The 18,306-nt window shown below is 40.1% G+C and overlaps 1 pseudogene; it reads right to left on the reverse strand.

Moving 5' to 3' along the window:
- Nucleotides 1-10,460: 10,460 nt before the first annotated feature.
- On the reverse strand, nt 10,461-13,411 carry LOC129563315 (dihydrolipoyllysine-residue acetyltransferase component of pyruvate dehydrogenase complex-like; annotated as a pseudogene).
- Between the last annotated feature and the right edge of the window lie 4,895 nt (nt 13,412-18,306).

An 18,306-nucleotide genomic window follows, 5' to 3' on the forward strand; every position in this document is an offset into this window, starting at 1 on the left:
TGACTGAGTCTGCAGTTTTGATCTAGCTTACAATCAATTATTGGTCATTTAGATCACTGACTTTCAAAGTGATTATTGATGTAGTTGGATAAGTATCTACCACATGTTACTGTAGTTTATTTGTTGCCCGTTTCCATCTAACTTTTTTTGACACTTTTTCTGCTTTTTGTGATTTTTACCTGCGCATTTTGTATGATGTCATTTTCTCCCTTTTATTAGCATATCACTTAAATATTCTTTTTACTTTTTTTTAGTGGTTGCCCTAGAGTTTGCATCATACATTTACAGCTAATCACAGGCCACTTTCAAATAATGTCAAAATTCAAAGGTTTAAATACCTTAAAATAACAAAATAATCTTAGTTCTTTCATTCAATCCTTGGAATCTTCACTGTCATTTTTAAAATTTATATACAAGCATATTGTTGTTGTTTAGTCATTAAGTCATGTCTGACTGTTTCCCAGGCAAGAACACTGGAGCAGTTTGCCATTTCCTTCACCAGGGGATCTTCCTGACCCAGGGATTGAACCTGCAACTCCTGCATTAGCAGGCACATTCTTTACTGCTGAGCCACCTGGGAAGCCCATATACAAGGATACACAAGCATATATAAGTATATAATATATGCTTACTTAATTGAATATATTGTTGGTAGTATTCTTTAAAAAAAATGTTATCTGATAGATACATAAGAACTAAGAAAAATAAATTTATTTTGACTTCACTTATTCTTTCCTCAATGCTCTTTCTTCCTTTATGTAGGCCTGAGTTTCTGACCTTCTCTCTAAACAACTATTTTTTCCTTCTGTCTAAACAATTGATAATTTTCCTTCTCTAAACAACTTATTTTTACCATTTCTTCCGAGGCAACAAATTCACTCTGTCTTTGTGTATCTGAGAAAGTCTATATTTCTCCTTCATCTTTGATAGATAATTTTTCAGGATATAGAATTCTAAGTTGGTCATTTTTGCTCAATACTAAATACTGTATTCTCTTCTTACTTTCATGGATTCTGAGAAATCAAATGCAATCCTTAGCTTTGTTTCTCTAGGGTACTAGAGAATGATTAAACAAAATTCAGGAAATACAAACAAACTTTAACCCTTCATGAAGCAAACAGTCTCCATTTGGAAAACTGCAAAATGGGGGTGAAGGTAAGAAGCTTTTCTAAGAAAGAATGAAGAACAAGATAGAGACAAATAGAAAAATTCTGATTGGTTGGGCAACATAGTTGATCTTGTTTAGGACACGAAGGAGCAAGGTAATAAGTATAGAGCCCAGAACTAACTTGGCCTTTGGGGATTGACTGACTGGATATTGCAGTGTTTTTGGTCACAAGAGGAACATGTCCAGAGACACAAAAGTCATATAAGTTTAAATTTGCTGCCACGTCACCCTAGGCAGAAGCAGTTCCATCTTGGACCTAGAAAGTTATTTCAACACCAGACAAGGTGATTTGTTTTTGTGTTTCCCCTCTCTGGTGTCTCTCAGGATTTCTTGTTTATCTTTGGTCTCATGTAGATTGAGCATAAAATTCCAGCCAGTTTTCATAACCCCCAAAACAATGATGCCATTAAAGTGCTGCACTCAGTACACCAGCAAATTTGGAAAACTCAGCAGTGGCCGTAGGATGGGAAAAGGTCAGTTTTCATTCCAATCCCAAAGAAGGGCAATGTCAAAGAATGTTCAAACTACCATACAACTGTGCTTATTTCACATTCTAGCAAGGTAATCCTCAAAATCCTTCAAGCTGGGCATCAGCAGTACATGAACCAAGAACTTCCAGATGTACAAGCTGTATTTAGAAAAGGCAGAGGAACCAGAGGTCAAATTGTCAACATCTTTTGGATCACAGAAAAAGAAAAAGAATTCCAGAAAATAATCTACTTCTGTTTCATTAACTATGCTAAAGCCTTTGATTGTGTGGATAACAACAAACTGTGGAAAATTCTTAAAGAGATATGAATACCAGACCATCTTACCTGCCTCCTGAGAGGCTTGTATGCAGGTCAAGAAGCAATGCTTAGAACCAGGCATGGAACAACAAACTGGTTCAAAATTGGGAAAGGAGTACGTCAAGGCTTTATATGGTCATCTTGCTTCTTTAACGTCTATGCAGAGAACATCATGTGAAATGAGTCACAAGCTGGAATCAGGATTGCTGAGAGAAATACCAATAACCTCAGATATGCATATGACACCACTCTAATGGCAGAAAGCAAAGAGAAACTAAAGGGCCTCTTGATGACAGTGAAAGAGGAGTGAAAAAGCTGACTTAAAACTCAACATTCAAAAAGCAAAGATCGTAGGATCCATTCCCATCACTTCATGGCAAATAGATGGGGAAATAATGGAAACAGTGACAGACTTTATTTTCTTGGGCTCCAAAATCACTTCATATGGTGACTACAGTCATGAAATTAAAAGGCACTTGCTCCTTGGAAGAAAAACTATGACAAACCTGGACAGCATATTAAAAAGTAGAGACATCACTTTGCCAAAGATCCCTCTAATGAAAACTATGGTTTTTCCAGTAATCATGTATGGATGTGAGATTTGGACTATAAAGAAAGCTGAGCGCCAAAGAATTGATCCTTTTGAACTGTGGTGTTGGAGGAGACTCTTGAGAGTCCCTTGAACAGCAAACAGATCAAACCAGTCAATCCTAAAGGAAACCAACCCTGATTATTCATTGGAAGAAATGAAGTTGAACCTCCAATACTTTGGTCACCTGATGCAAAGAGCCAGCTCATTAGAAAAGACCCTGATGCTGGGAAAGATTGAAGGCAGGAGGAGAAGGGATGAGAGAGGATGAGATGGTTGGATGGCATCACTGACTCAGTGAAAATGAGTTTGAGCAAACTGCATGAGACCGTGAAAGACAGGGAAGCCTGGAGTGCTACAGTCCATGGGGTTCCAGAGTCAGACGCCACTTAGTGACTGAACAACAGTTGTTTCATCTGTTCATTTGTTTCTTTCTCTTTGCCCCTTCAGTTAGACTCTGATGACCCCAGGCGGGTTAGGTTCTCATTCCTAGGTTTCCCCAAGTGCAGCCTTATTAACAGAGTGCTCTCTCTGTTAGAGCATAAAAGGTTTCCTCACTGACATTTAATGTGAGGACCTGGTTGAGCTCCTCAGGGTAAATCCCACAATCTTGTGGTTGTCTCCCCCATCATTAGGTCCTTCTGGAGTTTTTAACACAGGTGGTCTCCACTGAGCCTCTGACAACTCATAAATTACAGTTAAGGCTTTCCTACCCCAGGACTGGCTCCTGGGGTAATTTCCACTTGTGTGTCTCCACTGCAGATGTTTTGTTCTAGCATGTGGGATGCAGGAGTGGGACAGAGGTGGGTAGTTTCTGGCCCTGGGACAGTTAGGCAGTGAGGAAACCTGAGTAGGTTAGCCTCCATAAAGTGGTTTCTTCTGAGGTCAGGTCTGGTGAAGACCTGGAGCATTCGGAAAAAATGATACTCAAACATAAAAGCATCATGAAGAATTCCTTGGACCTTATAAGCAAAAGTAACATTCCTTAGTGCCAATAAAAAGTGCACATTAGGTTTTGACTTGATTTACTGATCATCAATCCTTGATTTGAGAAAACCCCTTGGAAAATGGAATGGCTAACCACTCCGGTATTCTTGCCTGGAGAATTCCATGGACAGAGGAGGCTGGTTGGCTACAGTCCATGTGGTTTCAAAGAGTTGGACATGATTGAAGTGACTGATACACTTTTGCTTCTTATCCAGTATAATGGAGCAAGACCTCACCAGTGACATGTTTTAAATTACATTTATATGATAATAACTTTTAAAGCTCTGAAAATGCAGTTTTGTTAGTCTGACTTCATCCTCTCCATACTCAGAAACCACACATTGTAAGCACAAGCTGGGAGGACATCTGTGCAAGTAATTCAGGGAAGCTTGAGAACACGACTGTGTCAGCAGGATGTGATGAACTCTGTGGCAGACAAGTGTGTGTGAGTAACTGGTTGTCTTGGTGATGAGATATTCAAGGCCACATAGGAAGACAGTGCAGACATTGTCTTGACTGATGCCTTCCCAACAGGGTGATTCCCAATGACAGACTCTGAATAATAAGTAGCCTGTTCCTGGGAACCACACGAACGTCTCCTCATCAGATGTTTGTTTACATAACGAATCGTTGCCTGAGATACTGAACCACCCCAAATTCTTGACACACTGCTTTTGTGTTATATGGAAACTCACAAGTGTTGTCTTACATGACTGTACAAGCCACCTAAAACATTTTAGCAGGTTCAAAGCCACTTCTGCTTTCACCTGACTCATTCTTTTTAGAGAGAGAGATCTGTTTTTAAGGTAGGGTTTAAATGGTGCCTCTGGAGAAGGAAATGGCAACCCACTCCAGTACTCTTGCCTGGAAAATCCCATGGATGGAGGAGCGTGGTAGGCTACAGTCCATGGGGTTGCAAAGAGTCGGACACGACTGAGCGACTTCACTTTCTTCTTTCTTTCTTTAAATGGTGCATGAGACCAGAATCTCTTTTAAAAAAAAATTTATTGGAGTTTACTTGCCTTACAGTGTGTTCTGTTCATTTCCACTGTTCAGTTCAGTTCACTAGCTCAGTCGTGTCTGACTCTTTGCGACCCCATGAATCACAGCACGCCAGGCCTCCCTGTTCTACTGTACAGCAAAGTGAATCAGCTATATGTGTAACTATATCCCCTCTTTTTGTATTTCCTTCTCATTTAGGTCACCAAGGGGGATGATTTGGGAGATTGGGATTGACATATATACACTATTGATACTGTGAATAAAATAGATAATTAATGAAAACCTACTGTACAGCACAGAACCTTAAAAAAAATTTTTTTTTAAATTTCTTTACGGCTGTGCTGGGTCTTGATTGCTGTGTGGGCTTTTTTCTAGTTGTGGCACATGGTGGCTTCTCTTATCGTGACGCACAGGCTCAATAGTTGCGGCACAGGCTTAGTTGCTCTGCAGTAGGTGGGGTCTTCCCAGACCAGGGATCAAACTCATGTCTTCTGCATTGACAGGTGGATTCTTTAGCACTGAGCCACCAGAGAAGCACCTAGAATCTTTTTAGAATACTTTTCTATCAGTCATTAACACAGTCTGGCAATCAGACTGATACACTTTTTAAATAAATTTAAGCTTCTTTTTCTTTGAGTCGGGGAAGTTAATACTGCTTCAAATATTTTCTAAAGTTAGGTTTTAAATTTCACATTTGTGTATCCCAGGAGGCAGGCAGGACTTTCTAATATATGACAGTAAGGGTCAATAACACTTAAATTCGTGTTTAATCATAACATGCTTACATTGTGGAAATGTGCATAAATTATTAATTACAGCTCATTAAATTTTTACAAATGGCAACACACACCAGTATTCTTGCCTGGAGAATCCCATGGACAGATGAGCCTGGTGGGCTACAGTCCATGGGGTTGCAAAGAGTCAAACACAACTAAGCAACTAACACTTTCACTTTCAACTTTTCTCAAGCAAAAAAAAATCTAGGTATCTTTAGTTTGTACTCTCGTAAATGAAGACTGTCTTGTTAAGATCTGCTGGGCCTGTACCTTGGTCTTCATGGTCTGAATTTCTGCAGCTTCTTCTCAAAATGTCTCCAGCTGTAACCAGAGCTACTCCTGGTCTCCACTCAAAACTCGCCCCCTCCACTTTTAGCAGGAGTGAGTATACATCTCTAAGTTAAAGGGTCCAGAGATCTCAAGCCAGGCCCCTCAAGGAGTTTATAGTCGGTTTTCCAGGGGCCGTAAACCTAATCCCAGCAAACTGACCAAGATGACGACTCATCCAGGAGATAACTTCTCCAGAAGACCTTGCAAGCAAGCTCCCTACATCAGAGGCAGGTTGTCCTCTTTCACTCTGCTCTCCTGTCTTCTCTCCTTGCATCCTCGCTTTCTTCATTTACTTAAGAATCTAGATTATTAACAGATACTCAAACCTCTTATCTACACAATGTGTTTATGTTTCCCATCTTTTTCTTTTGATGCTTTGAGTCACTCCTTTGTGTGTCTTTTGATTAAGATGCACATTCAGTATAATTATTGTTTTTACTTGTGCCTCCTTGAATAACAACCAGCTTCCTCTGATGCTAGTTCATTGCAATAAGAAAGGTGATCTTCTGTGTAATTGGAATCAAGCAATAAGTGCTTTGTAAATGACAAAACACTGGGTCAAGTGGCCAGAAAAATCAAACTCCCATAAAACCTAGACATGAAGATGTCTGCCTGAACATTTAGCAGCTTTGTAGCCCATGTTTCACAGAAATAGAGCTTGGGCAACCTTAGCTTCTACTGAGTACAGGACTACAAACCCTGGAAACATGTCTTTCTTAGTATTATTCCATGTCACTTTGCTCAGAAGTGTCATCACCAAAATCTGAAATACTGAGAAATGGACTTTGTCCCTTCAAGTGATCCAACAAGTGATCTTTGAGCAAAAAGAAACAGCAAATCTGGCAGTAATAGATTCTGGAAAACTGCCAGCAGAGCCTTATCATATACCCACAACTCACTAAAAAGCAGTGAAGATGGAAATCGCTTCTGTTTGCAGACAATGGTGTTGTAATCTCCACCCTGGGCTGACATGGATGTCAAAGGAGAGGGGCTGAGAGTTTAAACCCACGTGGTTTTGGTTTTCCCCGTGATTAGAAATTATTCATCCCCAAGATACATTCCTGTCACTATGTGAAGGCTGAGAAAAATGAAAGACAGGGTAAGTCTGGCTCTGGGAAATACTTAGCCCTGAGTATCAACTGTAAATCAGTAAAAAACACTTGAATTATCAAGACTGTTGAGAAAACTCGGCTCAGAACTTGGTCTCGTATGCACCTGAGTATAAAGCTATTGTGTCTCACACACTGCTGGGTCCCAAGGAGTTCCCGATCTCAAAATACTCGTCTGAGAATCTGTCATCTAGTCAGACTGTACAAACCCATCACTCCACTCTTTCTGTCTGGGCTGTTGAGATTCTGCCAGGGTGTTTTCCTTTCTTATTTCAGCAAATCCAGCAAAGTAAGCCTTGTCTGCTCAGCGAGGTTTTTGACAGTTTTGCTAAAGCCTAAAGTTGACAAAAGCTAAAAACACAAAAATCAATAGTTTATCTATAGTATAGCAAGGCATGCCTAGAAACAGAATTGGGAAACAATCTTTCCACACTATGTACAGCAATAATAAAATGCTTATAAACAATGTCCACAAGAAAGGCATAGGATCTGTAAAAATAAAGCAATCGAGTCATTCTGAAAGAAGTAATGGAAAATGCCATCAAAATGGAAAAGTGTGAGAATTAAAGTATCAATTTCTTCCAAATTATCACAGAATTCATACAGTCTTAAAGGAACACAATACTTTACAAACGTTTTACCATGTGAAACAATTAGCACCATTCTCAAATTTGTAGCTTTAGAAGAAATATGAGTGGAGTGTTACATCTGTAATTTATTTTGGCAGGTAAATGATATTAAACTACATAAGCATTAGTCTTATCTTTATAAAAATGAACAAGATTTAATTACATCTTCAAAAGCATTTACATTCAGCTTAAGTCATTCTGATTTCTTTATATTTTTCATTCTAATTTATCTTTTAATTTTAAAGATATGTTAAAGTAACATAATTTTCATTGAACAAATCTAGGTGATCTATTGAAGGAAAAGTAATGTTTAGATGGAAAAAAATTTAGTCGTATTTTGTAAACTTTTATTACCTTCATTTTAGCAAAATCACTATTTTCAATTATTTATATAAATATCCCTTCCCTTCAACAGAACACAAAAGCTGTGCAGTGATAGTCAGTGGTCTTGGATATTTTGTCAAATTTCAGTCACATAGCACTCATAATTTCACCCATTTTAAAGTCTTGAAGATTCACATATTATTTGATAGTTTATTGGCATTTGTAATTTTATCTTTAAAAGTGTAAACACATCACACACGCACCTCACTTGTACTGTTGCTCACGACTGTTAGGAGAGGCTGCAGGAGGGTTCCTGAATTCATCTGAGAAGCTGGCAGGGGAGGGTGAGGAAGTGTAGGCGTCCCGAGGAGGTAGGGAGGGAACAGGGCACAGGTGGGGCCGGGAGGAGCTCTAGGTCCAGAGAAACTATGGAGGGACATTGACCAGGGTTTCTTGACCACAGTACTTATTTATTTTTACTGTGGTATCTTTATGCTTTTGTTTGTACATTTTACTACTGTAATACAGACAGACAAGATGGAAGATCAATATTGGATTATGGTAAATTCAGCAATCTCATATCACTTCAGACCTATCTGGTCTTTGGTGAGGATTATTCTCAACGTCATGCTCTATGAAGCTATAGCATCCATTATTGTAAAACCTGTTTTACAATATGAAAATACAGTATCATGGGTCTGAAATGTTTCTGAAACAATCTCATAAGAAATAGGAACTTTTATTTATTTTTTAAATATTTATTTTTCTGCACCTGGTCTTGTTTGTGACATGTGGGATTGAACCCAGGCCCCTCGAATTGGGAGAAGAAATACTTTTTTACCTGATTTTTATTTAGTTGTTAGCTCTGAATATGGCAACTAAGGCTCTATATAGGAAGAGTAGGTCTGGATATGATGAAGAATTTAAGAATACAAGACTTAGGGGTTTTGTTGTGAAAAATAAAGCAAAACGGGGAAAAAGGCAAGTAACACTGCTTTAAATGTGAGGCAAGTGGAAGTTCACAAACAAGAAACGTGGTGGAAAAGGCCACTCCAGTGTTTATTGAGGAAATACCGTGTGATGGGCCAGGCAGGTTCCCATCCCGTGAACTGTACATTCTAGTGGGCGGATGGGACACCCCATTTTCTGAACCCCAAGCGTGCCCTTGACATGTTTTCACTAGCAAGTGTGGTTGGACCTATTTAAGTTGTGTGAAGCAGCGGAATCCGGTGAGTCAGAAATGCGCAAGTTCTGACATTCTGCAGGTTATGAGGAAGGCCTTACAGACAGGTTTTAGTGAACAGATTTCATTCCTTGTGTTGTTTTCATTAAATACTAACATTTCTGTGATGAGGCAGAACCAAACAGGGTCAAAATCATGCATGGATCATTGGAGTTAAGACTTTTAAAAAATGTTTATTTATGTATTTATCTATGACTGTGCTGGGTCTTTGCTGCTGCGTGGGCTTTTCTCTAGTTGCAGCAAATGGGGGCTACTCTCTCACTGCAGTGCCTGGGCTTCTCATTGCAGTGGCTTCTCCTGTGGTGTGCAGGTTTCCGTACTTGTGGCATATGGTCTCAGAAGTTGCAACTCCCAGGATCAATGGTGTGTGTGCTTAGTAGTTGTGGCCTACAGGCTTAGTTGCCCCACAGCATGTGGGATCTTCCTGAACCAGGGATGGAACCCGTGTCTCCTAAATTGGTGGGTGGATTCTTTACCCCTGAGCCACCAGGGAAGACTTGGAGTTAGTCTTTTAATAAGTAAGCCTCAAAAAGAAATAACAGGCCTCAAAGATGACGATGGTCATCTTACTTGCATTCATCTCCCTAACAATAATCGCTGGTATTCATTGAGTGCTCTTTGTGTATCACACATCAGTATGTACTTTAAATGTATTATCCAATTTGTTATGTAATTGTACCAAAAATATGTTGGATATTGATGTTTAATGTCCCATTTTCAAGTAAAGTATACTCACCACCATCTATTAATATTATGTCTGTTTCCAGGAGCTCAGTTTCTCTGGCTTAATCCTGTTATGGAAAGCTTGCAAGACACACATCTCAGCAGGTAATAGCTGAAGGCTTTTCTTCTAATGTATTATTTTATCATTTACACTTAATATTTTTGTGTTATACCTACTGGTGTTGTTTCTAACTGAAATTAGTCCATTTCTACGTAAGTACATCTCATGATGTCAACATATTGTGATTTTTTTTCTCTGTTAAATTCTATAAGCATATTCTTTTGAGGAAATTATAGAATTCTGCTCTCACAATGACACATTTAAATTGTTTAAATAGATACCCACACAAATTCTCATTTATACCAAGGAGCTGGTCATTTCTGAAGTCATGGAAAAATAAACAAAGACCAGCTGGTTGAGCAGTCCTATAAAAATGTTGACTTTTAAAATTTTCTCATATTTTCCTTTAAGTTCTCCATGTTTCCCATCCATGATAAACCAAGATTATATAACAGAAAATTTAAAATTAGGCTTAAATTCCAAAATCAAGTTTCAGTTCAAATCCTTTCTCCAAGAGAACTAGTTTTCCCAACTTCTCTTTTTCTCAAATCTAATCAAAACATTTGAGATAATTAAAATTCAAAACCTCAGGGTCTCATTAAGTTTACTTTTATGTGTCTGTCTCAGTAGGGAACCACAATTCTACCGCTGCATTTCTAGTGGAAGGACTTGCCACCAAAGGGCTATGCCACAGACCCCTTGACTAGGAGTACACAGCTTAAAATCTGGTGTTTATTAAATGAGCACAATATTGGGATGCAATTGGCATTTTAAAAAATTCAGTAATGCCCATTACAAATATCTGGACAGACTCAAAAATAACTGGTTAACCTTAAAATAAAGTGAACTACCATTTAATAACACATTTATACCTTGGTAAGAATGAAACAGTGTGATCTAGCAGAGTCTAGAAATTCTTGGATTAATTATAACATGGTGATAGGTTTCTTAAGGTACTTTCTAAACTCAGCAAGCCACTGGGCTCCATCTGCTCCATCCACAATTTGATGATCACAACTAAGTGTAACAGACATCAGGCTAGCCACATCAAATCATTTTTCGTTATCTGCTGGAACCAGTCTATCCTCTGAAGCACCAATTGCCAAAATACATGCTTGGGTGGGTTAATAATAGCAGAGAAGTTCTTAATTGCAAACATTCCTAAATTTGAGATTGTAAAAGTGCCACTCTGGAACTTAAGTGGCTGTAGTTTACCCTCTTGTGCTTTGGTTGCTAAAGAAATAACGTCATTAGCAACGGTTTCCAGTCCTTTTATATGTGCATTAAATACAATAGGTGTGATGAGTCCTGCAGGAGTACTGCCTGCAACGCTGCTATCAACAACATGATTTTGTCTTACAACTGTGTCCAGCCAAGAAGTTTCCTTCAGGAACTTTTAAACACGCCAAAGCTGAAGCTTTTATAATGAAGTCATTGACAGAAATTTTGCTTTTTCCTTGTACCATCTTCTTTCCGTACCCACAAAATTTCTCCCATATTTATATCAATGATGCTAAGTCGCGTCAGTCGTGTCCGACTCTGTGCGACCCCATAGACGGCAGCCCACCAGGCTCCTCTGTCCCTGGGATTTCCCAGGCAAGAGTACTGGAGTGGGGTGCCATTGCCTTCTCCATTTACATCAATAGAAAGGTAATAATGAGGTATTGTTGCTTAGATTGCATTAACTGCTGTGCAATGACTTGGCAAATGTCGGTGACTGGGATATCTCTGAAGACACCTGTAGGAACTGGAGCCACTCCTCCAGGGGAGGCACAGCGGCTGTTGGAGTGGGAGCAGTTTTCATAGGCACAAAGAAGTTGATGTCCTTCTTAATGATTCTGCCATCTGATCCTGTCCTTTTTACTTGTGTAAGGTCAATCCCTTTCTCTGCTGCCAACTTCTTTGCAAGCCGGCTAAGGTGCACTCTTCCTTTTGGTCCAGCTGGAGCAGCTGGCCGGGGGGAGGGGGCTGAAGGTGGATGGGCTAGGTGGTGTGCTGGTGGTTTTAAATCAGTTACTTCAGTTGGCCGATAGTCAGCAAACGCTGGTATATCTGCCGCTTTTTCTACAATGATACAGAATGGGGTTCCTACAGGGACATCTCGTGTGCCTTCAGGGATCAGGATTTTTGCCTTCTTCCTGCACTTCGAAACCTATAGAGGCCTTGTCAGTCTCTATCTCTGCCAATAAATCTCCTTCGTTTAGCTCCTCACCCACTTTTGTCCCCCCATCTCTGAACTGCCATGGTCACGATGGGAGAGAGGGCAGGAAGAACCTCCTGCCTGTGAGTAGGAGATGAGCTGCCAGGAGCCTGAGCAGAACGAGCAGGTGATGGAGCAGCGGAGGCAGGGGTTAGTGCCGGGGCTCCTTGTGGGGCAGGTGCTGCCAAAGAAGCAAGTGTGTAATTTTTAAAGGTTTCAATATCTTCAGGCTTTTCAACTGTGATACTGATGACTGCTCCAACTGGAACATCTCTGTTACCTTCAGCAACAAGGATCTTTGCCATGTAACACACCTCCACGCTCTCAAATCCAACAGTAGCTTTATCAGTTTCAACCTCTGCAATTAGTTCACCCTCACTGTTTTTTTTTCTCCTTCCTTCTTTTCCCAGCGGGCTCTGGTGCCTGCCTGCATTGAAGGGAAAAGGGAAGGCAATGGAACCGTCTGATGCGGGGGTAGGCTATGCCGGAGGCGTCTAAGCGATCCCCAGAGCTGCAGCAAGACGCGATTCCGCGGTGAGGCCCAAGTGCGGGGACCCTGCCATACCCTGTGGTCTTGCTGTTGTGACGAGCCAGAGCCCAGCCAGCCTGCGGGGTCACGCACGGAGCTCCTGGCTCCTCCCTCAAGGCCGTCCACTGAGCCCCGAATCCTGCCCTCGGGGATGCATTCTAAGCCCTTCGCGCACCGGAAAAGCAACGCCGTCTCCGGGGTGACCTCTCCGCGAGCAGCGCGGCGTTGCCGTCAGCCGCGCCGCGCGGCCGCAAGTTGTCGTAAAACGGGCTGCAACGGCTCGCTTTTCTGCGGACCAGAAAAGTGGTGAACGTACGGTCTTTCTCCGTGAAATGGGGGCTAAGGATGAACCACGGCGGGTCAGGGAGGCTGCTATAGAGCCACGCGGGGCAGGGGCGTTCCAGCAGGCCAAATCTGGGAGACTTAGGCTTAGAGAGCAGTGGAAGATGGTGGGCTCTGTGGTGAAGGCTTCTTTGGGGAGGACAGGACCTGAGCGCTGTCCGTGATTCTTAATTGTAGCTTAAATTATGGATGATACTTAGGCGTCAATTAATTTTTTAAAATTTTGTGATCCCATTTTTATTTATTTTTTATGCAAAGACTTCCTCTCCTGATCCTCACTTTTTCCTTTCCTAGCTGTCTGTGATTTTTATCTGTTTCTTACAACTTGATTTGTTAAAAAAAATCACATCATCCAGGTGGCATGTAAAATACTTTCTATTAGTTTTAGATAAGAAAAAAGAGAAATGAATTCCCTGGTGGTTCAGTGGTTAGGGCCCCATGCTTCCACTGCAGGGGGCTCAGGTTTGACCCGGGTCAGGGAACTAAGATCCCACCTACCACTGGACAACTGTGCCCACGACCACAACTATAGAAGAGGCTTGTCCTGCAAGGAAGACCCAGCATAGGAAAAATATATCAAAATGTTCCCTCCGTCCTGCACCCCACCGCATCCTGCCTCTCTAGGCTGATTCATACCTATACTCATGGCTGATTTACATTGTTGTGGGGCAGAAACCAGCACAACACTGTAAAGCAATTATCCTCCAAACAAAAATAGTTTTTAAAAAGTAGTATCAGGGGCCCCCCCTCAAAAAAAATCTGTGGAATATGTAATGAAGGTATACGGGTCAAAATTCAGTTATTTGAAGAAAATAATGTATATAAATTTAAATGAAAAAATTAAAAGTCATGAACTTTGCTTTATCTTCCTGGCTTATGCATTAATCCTTTCCCTTCCCAGTGGTTGGAGGTGGAAATCTCACAAACTAAAGGAGAATATATTCGAGAAAGGCAAGTGTTTGAGAAGAATTGCAGCAAATTTGCAAATATTTATTGGCTTGTTCAGATTCAATAGCTAAATCACTTTATGAATTTTTCCTTTTTCTCTCATGAAAACTTTCTAAATAACTCAAAATGCTGTCATTGGTAGCTCACATGGAGCCTGACTATTTTTACAGATTGGATCAGAATTCAGAAGGCAAGTAAATACATATGCAAGTGTTTGTGTATTCATTAAAACTTTTAAAATTTCAGAATCAATAGCAAATGAATATATTAACTCTTGCTCTAGGGAGTATATTTCTATTTTCAATATTGGTGGTGGTTGCTTAGTCGCTAAGTCGTGTCCAACTCTTGTGACCCCATGAACTGTAGACTACCAGGCTCCTCTGTCCATGGGATTCTTCAGGCAAGATTACTGGCGTGGGTTGCCATGCCCTCCTCCAGGGGATCTTCCTGACCCAGGGATTGAACCTGCATCTCTTGCATTGGCAGGCAGATTCTTTAGCACTGAGCCACCAGGGAAGTCCATTTTCAATAATAAATTGCTACAATTACTGTGCATTTTTGAGCTGAACAAGGTAACACAGAATCAAATTTTGTTGTTTTTCTATTAATGAATCAATAGTTAATGTGATGAACTAAGGGTAAAGTCATCTTTGAAACTGTGTATCAGAGAAGAAATATCTAATTAAATTAATTTTTAACACAAGAAGTCCCTGCAGTGGTGATCTGATTTTGATTAAAGTTGTATTAAAACTACAAAGTTTTTGCGCAAACTGTTTCAGAAGAGAGAAAAAGTTGTAACCGTGCGTCTAGGTATATCTTCCCTTCTTGAAGTTGCAGTGACTTTCAGAAATGCCTGTCTTTACCCCTGTCCAGAATCGATTTTCAAAAGTGCACAGTTTCAGTCATCAATCAGTATAGAGTCATGGGGACTAAATCCTTCCTTAGACGCACTCATCTTAACCACTAACATGGTTAAGATGACTGCAGTACATCTTTAGTACATCCAAACATCAACCTTTCACCTCATTGTCATCTACCTTTGGATCCACATACATTTCTGGTATTTTTTGAGACCAGAAAAACCTAAGAAAGAAGAAAGCCCAGCAAATAAGTAATGATGTTGTTTTCTCCATGTGTAGTTGTGAATTTCTCATTTTTCCCATGACCTGAGTTTAGTTTCCCCTTAGTGACCTTTTCTTCACGTCTTTAATATGTGCTGAGTTTTATCACAGAAAATGCTGCTTTTCAATGAACTCCAATCTATTCTTTGAAAACTCTCAGAAATGTTTGGCCTTGTGTGAACAAAAGAACAGAAACCACCTACAACAAATCTAAAACTGTAATACCGGAACACTGTTCTCCACAAAGAACAGTAAGAGAACTGTTCTCCACAAAGAAATAAACAAGTGTTTTAGAATAAGAAAATGGTAATATAGTAAAAATAAGATTGGGAGTCACAGAAGAATCAAGCAATAAAATTAGAAGACACTTTTTAGCTCTGGAAAGCAAACGTAAGTTGTGGATAATCCAATGTCTGTGCTCAAACAAATTAGTTAGTGTACTTTCAGGGTGAGATACAGATTGCTTTGTTTAGAGATGCTTCTTTTTATCTAGACAGACATGTTGATGCTGAATCCAAGTGGAAGATACCTGAAAGTCACATTATGTCAGCACTATAATGATATCATCTCCATAGTTTGAATAATTCTGGGTTTGTATATTTACATAAAAACTTTCACTGGAAATCCAGAACCAAAACTAAATTTGTCCAAAAGGTCAGTGGTGTTGACAGGTAAGAAACAAAGTCAGGGGAATCATCTGGAGAGCAGAGCAGAAACTATTCTAAAATAAACACCAGTTTAAACTGTTTGACTATATGGCATTTGGTTTGCATCAGTTCAGTTCAGTTGCTCAGTTGTGTCTAACTCTTTGCGACCCCATGGACTGCAGCATGCCAGGCTTCCCTGTCCTTCACTATCTCCCAGACTTGCTCAAACTCATGTCCATTGAGTCTGTGATGCCATCCAACCATTTCATCCTCTGTCATCCCCTTCTCCTCCTGCCTTCAATCTTCTGCAGCATTCCAGTGAGTCGGTTCTTCCCATCAGGTAGCCTACAGCATCAGCTTCAGCATCAGTCCTTTCAGTGAATATTCAGTACTGATTTCCTTTAGGATTGACTGGTTTGATCTCCTTGCAGTCCAAGGGACTCTCAAGAGTATTCTCTAATACCACAGTTCAAAAGCGTCGATTCTTCGGTGCTCAGCTTTCTTTATGGTCAAATATCCATATGTGACTACTGGAAAAACCATAGTCTTGACTAGATGGACCTTTGTTGGCAAAGTAATGTCTCTTCTTTTTAATATGCTGTCTAGATTTGTCATAGCTTTTCTTCCAAGGAGCAAGTGTTTTTTTAATTTCATGGCTGTAGTCACCATCTGCAGTGATTTTTGAGCCCAAGAAAATAAAGTTTGTCACTGTTTCCATTGTGACCAGATGCCGTGATCTTCATTTTTTGAATGTTGAGTTTTAAGCCAACTTTTTCACTCTCCTCATTCACTTTCATCAAGAGGCTCTTTAATTCCTCTTCACTTTCTGCCATAAGGGTGGTATTATCTGCGTATCTGAGGTTATTTATATTTCTGCCAGCAATCATGATTCCAGCTTGTGCTTCATCCAGGCTGGCATTTCACATGATGTACTCTGCATATGAGTTAAATAATCAGGGTGACAGTATACAGCCTTGACATACTCCTTTCCCAATTTGGAACCAGTCTGTTGTTCCATGTCTGGTTCTAACTGTTGCTTCTTGACCTAAATACAGATTTCTCAGGAGGCAGGTAAGGTGGTCTTGTATTCTCATCTCTTGAAGAATTTTCCAGTTTGTTGTGATCTACACAGTCAAAGGCTATGACCTAATCAATAAAGCAGAAGTAAATGTTTTTCTGGAATTTTCTTGCTTTTTCTATGATCCAACGGATGTTGGCAATTTGATCTCGGGTTCCCCTGCCTTTTATGAATTCAGCTTGAATATCTGGAAGTTCATAGTTCACGTACTGTCGAAGCCTGGCTTGGAGAATTTTGAGCATGACTTTACTAGCGTGTGAGATGAGTGCAATCGTGCGGTAGTTTGAACATTCCTTGGCATTGCCTTTCTTTGGGATTGGAGTGAAAACTGACCTTTTCTAGTCCTGTGGCCACTGCTGAGTTTTCCAAAGTTGCTGGCATGTTGAGTGCAGCACTTTCACAGCATCATCTTTTAGGATTTGAAATAGCTCAACTGGACTTCCATCACCTCCACTAGCTTTGTTTGTAGTGATGCTTTCTAAGGCCCACTTGAGTTCACATTCCAGGATGTCTGGCTCTAGGTGTTTGATCTCACCATCGTGATTATCTGGGTCATGAAGATCTTTTTTGTATAGTTCTGTGTATTCTTGCCACATCTTCTTAATATCTTTTGGTCCATACCATCTCTGTCCTTAATTGTGCCCATCTTTGAATGAAATGTTCCCTTGGTATCTCTGATTTTCTTGCAGAGATCTCTAGTTTTTCCCATTCTATTGTTTTCCTCTATTTCTTTGCATTAATCACCAAGGAAGGCTTTCTTATCTCTCCTTGCTTTTCTTTGGAACTCTGCATTCAAATGGATATATCTTTTCTTTTCTCCTTTGCCTTTAGCCGCTCTTCTTTTCTCAGCTGTTTGTAAGGCCTCCTCAGACAACTGTTTTTGCATTTCTTTTTCTTGGCAACGGTCTTAATCACTGTCTCCTGTACAATCATCTGGAGAACAGAGCAGAAATTATTTTAAAATAAACACCAGTTTAAACTGACTGTGGCATTTGTTTTGCATGAATAAACATATTGTTTCAGAAGACAATTTTAAAACAACATGAAAAAGAAAACAGCCTTCCAAATTAACGGCTTAATGTCCAATTTGTAGTACTGAAATAAAAAGGACAAAGATTTAAAAAAGAGAAGAATCAATAAAAACATATTTGTGGGGAGATTAGAGTACCCACTTTTTGTTTAAATAGTGTATAGATTGAATATTGGCTCTAATTGCTGCATTCAGCCTTTGAAACAGTTCCATCCACAGCACTGATGCTGACTTTCAGTGTAATGTTGCGGCTGAGTCACCAGAATCGGGTGGTGGAATTTTGCTAGTAAGGCTTTGTGCCGCCCCATTTCAGTGAGGGTCACAGGAGAATGTGGGAGTCATTGCAGGGCCTCAGGCAGGATAGAGTTAGGATGAACATGGTCGCTCTAAGTTGACGTGCTGGTGATAACTCACATTCTAAGGTGCGACTTCAGAGGCAAATATTATTGAATGGTTAAAAAAAGAAAAGGATATTTAGCCTTGATATGATATTAACCCTCAGCCCTCATTACTATGTATAAAATAGATAACTAATGAGAACCTACTACATAGCACAGGAAACTGCTCAGTGCTATGTGGTGACTTAAATGGAAAGAAAATCCAAAAAGGGATGTGTGTATACATGTGGCTGATTCACTTTGCTGTGCAGCAGAAATTAGCACAGCAGTGTAAAGTAACTATA

Source organism: Moschus berezovskii, chromosome 9 (assembly GCF_049115385.1).
Source record: "Moschus berezovskii isolate FMDL1 chromosome 9, NW_MosBer_1.0, whole genome shotgun sequence".
Classification (NCBI taxonomy): Eukaryota; Metazoa; Chordata; class Mammalia; order Artiodactyla; family Moschidae; genus Moschus; species Moschus berezovskii.